The sequence below is a fragment of the Sebastes umbrosus genome, chromosome 4 (genome assembly GCF_015220745.1).
Source record: "Sebastes umbrosus isolate fSebUmb1 chromosome 4, fSebUmb1.pri, whole genome shotgun sequence".
Lineage (NCBI taxonomy): Eukaryota > Metazoa > Chordata > Actinopteri > Perciformes > Sebastidae > Sebastes > Sebastes umbrosus.
Window position 1 is genome coordinate 15,239,998 of NC_051272.1, and position 10,719 is coordinate 15,250,716.

Here is a 10,719-nt window from a genome sequence, read left to right on the forward strand (position 1 = left end):
GAGAATGCAGACTGATGAAAAAATATATCAAAAGCCTAAAAAACTTTTACATACTATGATGATATTACTAATAAGATGATCAACCTTGGCGATGAAAAGAAATGACACACAGAGGAATAAGAAAAATGACAATGTTTGCTCTCCCAGAAGGAAAGAAAATGCCCAAACTATTCCTTCAGAGCCAACAGAGACGCTGGATATAAGCTTTCAGGAAATCTATTTGCGGGGTAAAGCACGTTCATTGTATCCAATTTGAAAGCACGTCAATAGAAGACACACGTCTCTATAACCAGTTGTTACAGAACTACAATCAATGAAACTTATACTGACTACTGCTATACTTAGAGGCACATGACAAAAGCATGCTAGCAGCAGTCTGATCTACTGGAATATTTACCCAGAGGTACTGTAGATGTAACAATGATAAGGAAATAAAGCTAATAAGTGTCACTTTGATATGACAACAAATTATACATGGTTCTATCAGATCTCATTTCCATTCCACAACACAGAGACAGAGAATACCCTGAAGCGTGGCTGTTAATGGGAGCCTCTATCAGCCATCGTGGAAAGCCTGCCTCATTACTCACTCCAGCACAACTGTGCCCAGGGTGGTCGATTTCCCCAACGGACACTGGTTCACAGACCAGAGACGCACTGCGAGGCATATGACTTGTTTTTCAATGCGCAGGGCACAGATGCCGTCATGCTGCAAGTGTGTGAAATCGTTTAATCGGGGAAATTCATTTAAGCAAAAAAACATTAAAGAGAATCCAAAGAATTAAAATATGATAGCAATTTTTATAATGCTTTATTTGGTCGATAAATTTACAGTTTATTCTTTTCCAGGCTACAGAAAATTGCCCTATGTAGCTTTAACCAGCTACCACTCATCTTCGTTTTCATTATACGTCTGATGCTATACAACCCTGATTGTTATTCAGAGAGAATTTTCCATTCGGGAGGGCGCCAAATACCCACATAACCTTCTATCCCTTCCAACCTGTGCAATGAATATTTTAAAACCTTAATGTATATTGGCCATCTGAATTTTTAGCCCGAGTCTTTCCTTTGTCCATATAATCTCTGGGAGCCCTTTCCTACCATTGTGCTTGTAACTGAGTATGCTGTCACTCGGGTTATTTTTCTTCACAATTTGCAATCACCGCTGCTCTCTGGTTTTACTCTCTCTACCCCTGTTTCTAGCTTCCCTGACAAAGTCAATAGGGGGCATCCCTCATCTGTCAAAAACAAACATCAGAATACTTCTCGTGCTATTTTCCTCTTTTCCCGTTCCTCTGTCTTTGTGCAGCCTCGCTCGCTGCCTGTTAGCCGTACTGTAGATCCTCAGATCGTTTCTCGGTGCAGATTATGAGATTATTAGTCGGGTTTGCTCGGTGACCCTAATCAGCATAAGCAAGTAAGAGCAGTCAAAACATATAAGGGAGAAAGTCCTGAAGAAGTATAGCTGACCCTCTGGTGACTCTCTCACCCAGAGGGGTGGCAGCAGCGCTCGCTGTGTGTGTTTCAGTGCAATCTGTGGAGCAGATGGCTGGAGTCCTGGGCAGAGAGCAGCAGGTCTCAGCCTGCATGTCACCAGGATGATGTGAGCTGGCTCCCTCCGAGCTTTAGTTAATACCTTCCTGTATCACAGACTTGTTAAGGGTCTGGGCAAAACTCGCCGACTCTTTACAAAAGAACAATACTCACTCTCTCTCTCTCTCTCTCTCTCTCTCTCTTTCTCTCTTTCTCTCTCTCTCTCTCTCTCTCTCTCTCTCTCTTTCTCTCTCTCTCTCCCTCTCTCTATCCCTGTGTTGTCTCTCCTGGGTGGCAGTAAATGTCCACTGGTAAGTATTTCCTTTAACCTCCTACATATACTGTGTGTGTGTGTGTCTATATAATTTATATTCTGCTTGGGTAGTATTATTTAGACACACCTGTTAGAATTTGGGAGTGGGTGAAACATAATATAGGCTGGTAGATATTGTGTACATTTAATTGAGAAACAGTTTATGGATAACCAGATGGTATATCTGCTTTTTTTTTTTTTTTTTTTTGGCAAATCCCGCTAATTAAATACCTTGAAATACCTCGCCATGAAGGCATTTCATCACATTGACGCAAAAAAATGATGTAAAAATCCAATACTACCTACTCACTGATTTCCAACATCCCCTACAATGGCCTCATACATCCAGGAGTAGGACAGTGATGGATTAATATGACACGGACATAAAGATGTAAAGCAATTTGAATTGCCTGAATAACATACCCTCAAACTGCAATGTCAAAGAGTAATTATGGACATTAGTGTTTCTCTATTATAACGTAATGTCCCCGACGAAGTGATTTTACCTTGACTTTGATTGAGAAGTTTCTGGTTATGATGAGATCATTAAAGCAAAATCCACTAGCAAGGTAAATAAACATTTGCTCGACTTTTGCCCCTCCCGTTCTCCCTCTGCCACTTAGGCTTTAATCTTGGTTACTGGCAGGTAGAGGCTAGGCCGTGCCTTGTGAGGTGCAAGTGTGTGCTGCCTCTCCTCCTCTCTCTCCTCATATTATATAAAGAGTGGCAGCAGGCAGAGTGACAGACTGCCCCAAGAGATGACACCTGTCACTGAGGGGAGTGCTGCTAATCTACAAGCCTCATTTTGTTTGAACTCTTTGTCACCTTGCCGTCAAATCCTCATCTTCTCAGTCACTGCCAGCTTCACTCCCCTCTGCTTCTCTGCTCGCTCTGCTTTGCCCAATCTCTCCACAATATACACTACCTCCAACCATCACCACACACACACAGTGCACTCCTCCAGACAAACCACTGTCCTCTGGTGTAACACATTCCTGCCTACAAACATTTATTATTGAATGAGTATTGTACATGCTTGTGTTTTTTGTCTGTTATTTTGGATTATTATTATCAAAAAAGTAAAACATTGACAGCTCAATCTCTTTTTCAGACGTTCCCTGAGCGTATGAGAAGATGTTGCGTCCTTGTTCAAATGTTTTCATTTTCCAAACAAAGCCCCATTCATTCATATTGAGATGTGTCTAAGTTAAAGTGATCTGAATAGAAACGCAGTCTGGAGTGGCCCAGTCTCTATGGAGCAGCACACTCCACCCCCTGGCCAAATATCTATATTGTCCACTTCTACAGACTGTGCTTTGTAATTATAATATAATTCATTATGTCTATGCTGCATGTGTCACAAAGGAGGAGTCCTCCCCAAAATCCTCCTGCGCTGTTCAGGCTGACCGAACACATTCTTGTTCCCATTTTTAACGCCTGCGGCTTGGAAATACCCTCTCACACCCCCATAAACAATAGATTTTCCTATTTTGCTTAATTGAGATATCAGCCGCAAATCTGACAGCTCACACCAGCCCCTCACTCAGGCTGAGGGAAATCTATATAGTGACAGGAAATGGAACGGAAGAGAGACAAATAAGATTAAATGACAAATAATATTATTATTATTATTATTATAATTATCATTATTATTATTATAAATATTATTATTATTATTATTATTTAATATTATTATAAATGTAATTACAATAACTATATATATAATGAAGCAATAATAATCATATTTTTTGCTGTTGTTTATATGCCTCATTAGATACGTCTCAGAATGTAGGAAACCTCACTGTTTACTGCGTCTATCAAAATTATGAAATCATGGGGCGACCCAATAGACACACATTTCCAGTCTCTCTCCACTATCACTTTCAAATAAAGGCAAAAAAAATTAAATAATTAACGTAGAAGCTGTGGTAAACATTCGTGTTAACGTTGAGTTTTCCCCTTGACAGCGGAAAGAAAAAAAAACACATGATATAATCCAAGTTGCAGCGGAGGCATCAGCCAACTTCTTTAAATGCCTCCATTAAGTGGAATTATCTTTTCCAGACACATTTGGTATGAATGCATCCAAAAATCCCCATTTCATTTGGATTGCATGGGGTTTAATTTAATCCTTTTGCTTATTAAAAAAATAAGATGCAGCATCTTTAACAATAGAAAGGCTAGTCTGCATCGAACACAATGGCTAAGGTTAAATTGAAGGTTGTGCATACCCTTTGCTGTATTAGAAGAACATTCATATTCAAATAAAAGCCGGACACCCTGGTTCATATTGCACAGCAATGTGCAATTGTGCATTTGTACGCACAAAGCAAAACTGCAATGCAGTTACAGTTTTCTGATATTAAAAATGAACAACACTCTTTACCCGTTTTCATTTTGCAGTTGCTTAAGCATTGTGGGAGCAATCATTTACTCCTATTTAAGTACTTAATGCCTTTTATAAGTCATGCTACTTCAATATTTAGTACTGCACTAATATACAGAAAAACTGCGGAAAATGTTGTGTTGGTAAGTAAGTAAACTTTTTAAAATACACAGTTATGAAGTGCTTTACATACACACAAAAATATAGAATAAAAATAAATTACAATATAAAACACAGCACAATGAGAGACAGACCAAACTAAAACAAACCAGAACACAAGACTGGGATAGAGATCTAGACAAAGACCTGCCTATAAAGATAGGTTTATTGAAACTGCTTAATATAGTCCAAAGATTCAGTAAATCGGATAGATTGGGGAAGATGATTCCAGAGGGTTGGGGCTAAAACAGCAAAGGCGCAATCACCTTTTGTTTTGCAGTTGTATAAAAGTCATAATTCTTCTCACATTTTCTCTCTATGTGATTGCTAACTGAGAACATAACCACAAAAACAGCATAGCAAACACCCTGCCAGGCTTAAAGTCAGTCCCTTTACACAGTTGGGATGTACATTTTGTTAAAAGAGGTCAAAGTTGAACACGGGATCCACTGAGTTCATCCGACAATTCTTTTAATCGTCCAGTAGAATTAGAGCCAAATGTGTGAGAGATGTGTTTCCTGCTCGTTGAGGAAGTTGAAAATCAATGAGAAAGCAGATCCTCTATCTGAACTGTTGCTTCATCATCAACATTTCAATTTGTGACAAAATGTCTGAAACTGCTTTAGAAACACTCTTAGTAGGGCCAACATTTGGATAAGGCTTGTTAGTTGTTCTTTATTGTATGTACAGTATATTTGTTATGCTTTACTAAACCATGCTAAAATATACAAATTTAAGCTCTTAAATTCAATTTAATCAACATTTATTTCAAGACATTTTTTCAAAGTAGCGTACAAAAAACATCAGTCATATTAATCATAGTTAACAAATGCAATCCATGACTATTGACAGTGATAACTCAGAAGCGTTCATAATTTCAACCATGTTTGCTCACCAGACAGAAGAGAGGAAAGTGTTTGTAGCCAGTGTGCAAAGCAAAATTGATGATCAAACATTTTCCATCAGTTTTCTCAGTTAGACAGAAAAAAAGACTTCAAAGTTAAAAAAGGTACTGACAGAATGCTTTAGAAGAGTGCAAAGATTGTACAAAGATAGTTTTGACATCTGATTATCTCAAGCAACATATGCCAATGTGAATTAAAATCATATCGCCAGGTATTCAAAGTTGTCTGGGACTCTCTTGAACATTATTCGTTCACCTGTTGTAGTTGCAAATTCAGGATCAGGGAGCTAGTTAGTAACCAGATATGCAACTTCAACGTCAAACAAAAATGACAAAAGTGCCAGTGCCAATATTCAGAGTCTAGCTTCAGCCCATCACTAGTATCCATAAAACATTTTGTGACATTGACAAAACATGTTGACAACCATAACATTTTGAAGCTCCTGCCAAAAAGTTCAGCAGCACCAAAGCTACAGAAAGCCAGATGCAATTTTATCTCTTCCTATTATAGCTGATTAACTCTAGAGCCAAGTAATCACAAATTAGTACCTTAACATAACATCTTTGATTTTGTTTTTGTCCTAACTTGTAATCAAACTTGTGTCCAGCTGCTATAACTCACTGAATTCTTACCAGTCCAAATATACCCTCCATTTTAGCCAAGAGAGGCTCTACCTTGTGATGCATTGTCTTTCCCATCCCCCTGTCTTTGTGTCTGGGGAAAGTCACGTGGCTGTTGAGAAATAAATAATTTCATTGGCTATATTCAGAGCATGTCTACGAAGAGCACAACAGCTTGTCTTGGGAGTCAAGAACTAGGTACAATGTCTTCTGCGATGGGATGGCCAACACAAATGGGCTGGCGCACCTATCCAATTAACACCCTGCCTGCCAATCCCTGTCAGGTCACACGCTTACTCCCATGGCATGCTCTACCTGTCTCTGCTGCTCTCAACACATGCCCAGCTCCAATATAGAATTAACGCCACTTTTCACCTGGTCACGCTGACATGCCATAGATTAGACTGGTGCAGCATGGAGATATGCCAGGCACTCCAAATGAGGGCACCTGGGGTTAAGATTTCAAATGCAGTGGGGCTATTGTTTTGCCACTCCTTTAATATTAATTAAACTCTGAGGTGAAAATGTTCTTTAAAAAACTACTGCTTAATTCCTCCACGAGTGAACACCTGATAAGAGATTGTATTTAATGACCACCTGGATGTTACAACTTATCACACCAGTTAAGACCTTAATAAGACCAATAAGCTACCGGGGCTAAGTGGTTCTTTTTTATTGTACAATTTCTTAGACGTATGTAATTTTCATACAATACCGCAAAGGAACAGATGATGATTTTTTTTGTGTTCTTTTTTTTTTTGCTTCTGCCCTAATCCCCAAGCAAAACATAATGCAAATGATTAGTAGTCCTGCCAAAGAAACACCACATTTTAATATGTAATATTTCTGAGATCTTGACAGCACAACAGCTAATTCCTGCTTGTCGTATGTTATAGCTTGCATAACATCTGTTAGATGTGCAGTCTTTGCACCCTGAGGATAATGTAAATTAAGTTTGGTTAATAGTTAATAAATACAGCTGGAAAACTGCAATTCTGGGGTGCAAAACAAAGTGCACCAAGCAGAGTAGCTGCTTGTGCTTGTTTGCAGCTAAACTGCAAACAGGCACAGCAGTGTATGATCAACTTATGGTTTTTGTCTCCTCTGTCAAGTTTTTAGTACTCTTTCATAGTGAGCTAAAGCTGTATCCAGGTTGTAGTCATCTGTCTCTCAAAACAGAAACTCTGCTGTTCACTTTTGCTTCAAGTGTCTTTTATAGTTAACATTTTCTTTTTCCTTTAATGACGTGCACAAACATGTTCTTGAGAATTAGGCTGAGTTTGTCAGAAGTTCCTAAATATATGCCATAAAGATTGAACAGAACCTTAGAGGACTCACATATGCTGACCACCTAGTGATTTGCTGTTTAACTGAATTGCTTTATAGTTTTAGTGGAAACAAATGCAACTCATTCTCTACAGACTTTTATTTCATTCGGTAATACTAAACTTTTAGCCACCAGGGAGCAGAAGAATTCCAAAACAAGATGACAAATACGCCTTGTAAATTCATACGTGCCTACGTACAGGTAGGCATCCTGCAGATTTGGAGCAACATTATAATCCCACTGGAGTCGTATTTCTTGCCACCCAACAAATGTGAATGTGATATTCCATCGCCTCTTTGCTCTGTTTTGGTCTCCACCAACTCCGGAGAAAAATATGTGGATCTTGCAACATGTTTGAAATTTGTTTTAACGCCACTAATTTCTTTAACACATTAACGCAATTTGATCTTTCAGAGGTTTTTAGCAGGCTCAAGCCAAGTAACCCATTGGTACCAACCATGTCATACTAGCTTGTCGCAAAGGAGGCTAAATAACGCTCCAAACTTACACTAAATTTTGTAGAGGGAAAAACTGTCATGGCCATTTTCAAAGGGGTCCCTTGACCTCTGACTTCAAGATATGTGAATGAAAATGGGTTCTATGGGTACCCACGAGTCTCCCCTTTACAGACATGCCCACTTTATGATAATCACATGCAGTTTGGGGCAAGTCATAGTCAAGTCAGCACACTGACGGCTGTTGTTGACTGTTGGGCTTGAGTTTGCCATGTTGTGATCTGAGCATATTTTTTATACTAAATGCAGTACCTGTGAGGGTTTTTGGACAGTATTTCTCATTGTTTTGTGTTGTTAATTGATTTATAAATAAATATATACATACATTTGCATAAAGCAAGCATATTTGCCCACTCCCATGTTGATAAGAGTATTAAATACTTGACAAATCTCCTTTTTTCGACATACTACACAATTACTTTTTTTTTACTTTTTTCGAAATACTATATACTATGATTTTTTAAAAAGTTTTTTTCTGACATATTATACTATGACTTTTTTAGACATACTATACCATGACTTAATTTTCTTTTACTATTTTTGCATACTATATCTTTTGACTTTTATAAAGCTTTTTCTTCAACATCCTATAGTATGAATTTGTTTCGTTATATGATACTATGACATTTTTATGAATTTTTCAACATACTATACAATGCCTATTTTATCACTTTTTTCAACATACTATACCAATACTTTTTATGACTTCTTTTGACAGCTGATACTATGACCTTTTTTTTGTTTTTTCAACCTACTATACATTTTTATTATTATTACTTTTTTCAACATACTATATCCTATAACTTTTTTAAAGCTTTTCTTTGACATACTATACTATGACTTTTAGGACTTTTTTCAACATACTATAATATGACTATTTCAAAGTTTTATTTTGACATACTGTACTGTCTTCTTTTTCACTTTTTTCGACATACTATACTACGATATTTTCAAAGCTTTTTTCTGACATACTATACCAAGACTTTTTTTAAATTTTCCGCATACTACACTGTGACTTTTTTTTGCACTTTTTTGAAATGTTTTACTATGACTTTTTATGACTTTTTTCGACATTCTAAGCTGTGACTTTTTTTGACATAATATACTATAATTTTTTTTTTACTTTTATTGATATACTATACTATGACTTTTTAAAGCTTTTTTCCAACATACTTTACTATGACTTTTTTTTACATACTACACTATAACTTTTTAAAAACAATTTCGACATACTATACTATGACTTTTTTGGACATACTATACTATAACTTTTTTGGACATACTATACTTTGATTTTTTTAAACCTTTTTTTCGACATACTAAACTATGACTTTCTTTTTTTACTTTTTGCGAAATGTTATACTATATTTATATTTATATGTTTTTCAACATACTATACTATGACTTTTTTAGAATTTTTTTCTGACATACTATACTGTGAATTTTTTCGACATACTATACTATATGACTTTTAAGAAAACATTTCAACAGTATACTACGACTTTTTTCGACATACAATATGACTTTTTCATGACTTTTTCAACAAACTCTTCTATGACTTTTTTTTTTTTTTTACATCTTTTGACATACTATGACTTTTTTATGACACACTATACTATAACATTTTTATCACTTTTTTCGACATACTGTACTCTGACTGAAGTATATTATGACTTTTTTTTTTTTAAATTGATATACTATTCTATACTATACTGTACTTTGACTTTAAAAATAAATGTCGACATACTATACTATGACTTCTTTAAAGCTTTTTTTCCAACATAGTATACTATGACTTTTTTCCGACATACTATACTATTACTTTTTTCAACATACTATACCATGCCTTTTTCAACAAAGTATACTTTTCAAAAGAAATGTCAATGTACTATGCCTTTTTTGACTTTTTTCAATATACTATACAATGACTTTTTTTTATTTTTTCTGACATACTATACTGTAAATTTTTTCGAAATACTACAATATGACTTTTTTAAAAAACATTTCGACGTAGTGTACTACGACCTTTTTCGACAAACGATATGACTTTTTCATGACTTTTTCAGCATACTCTTCTTTGACTTGTTTTGACATACTAAACTATGACATACTAAACTACTTTTTTCGACATTATATACTATGACTTTTGTTTCAACACACAACACTATCCCTTTTTTGACAAAGTATACTATGACTTTTTTATAAAAAAAAATGTAAATACTATTGTGACTTTTTTTTCTTTTTTTCTTTTTTCTTTTTTTCTTTTCTTTTTTCTTTATACTGTACTTTGACTTTTTTAAAGCTTTTTTCCGACACACTTTATTATGCCTTTTTTGATAAAGTATACTTTAACTTTTCAAAAACAATTTCAACATATTTACACCAAGACTTTTTTGGCATACTATACTGCGCTTTTTTTTTTCTTCTTTTTTTTCGACATAATAACTACGACTTTTTGACATACTGTACTATGACTTTTTTTTAATTTTCGATATACTATTTTGTTAATTGTTTCACATACAATTACTTTTTTATGACTTTTTTTAAAATACGATATGACTTTTGTTAGGACTTTTTTTCAACACTGTACTATGACATTTTTAAAACTTTTTTTTGACATACTATACAATGACTTTTTTTTTTACTTTTTCGATATACTATACTGTGACATTTTTCACCCAACTATATGCCTCGTTTATGATCTTTTTTTGACAAAATATACTATGAGTTTTTTTCGACATACTGTACTATGACATATTTCGACAAACTATACTATGAATTTTTTTCGACATACTATACTATGACTTTTTTGACATACTACAGTATACTATGAGTTTTTTCGACATACTATACTATGACTTTCTTTTAATTTTCAACATACTATAATGTGACTTTTTTTAAGCTTTTTTCCGACATACTATACTATGACTTTTTTTGACATACTATACTGTGACTTTT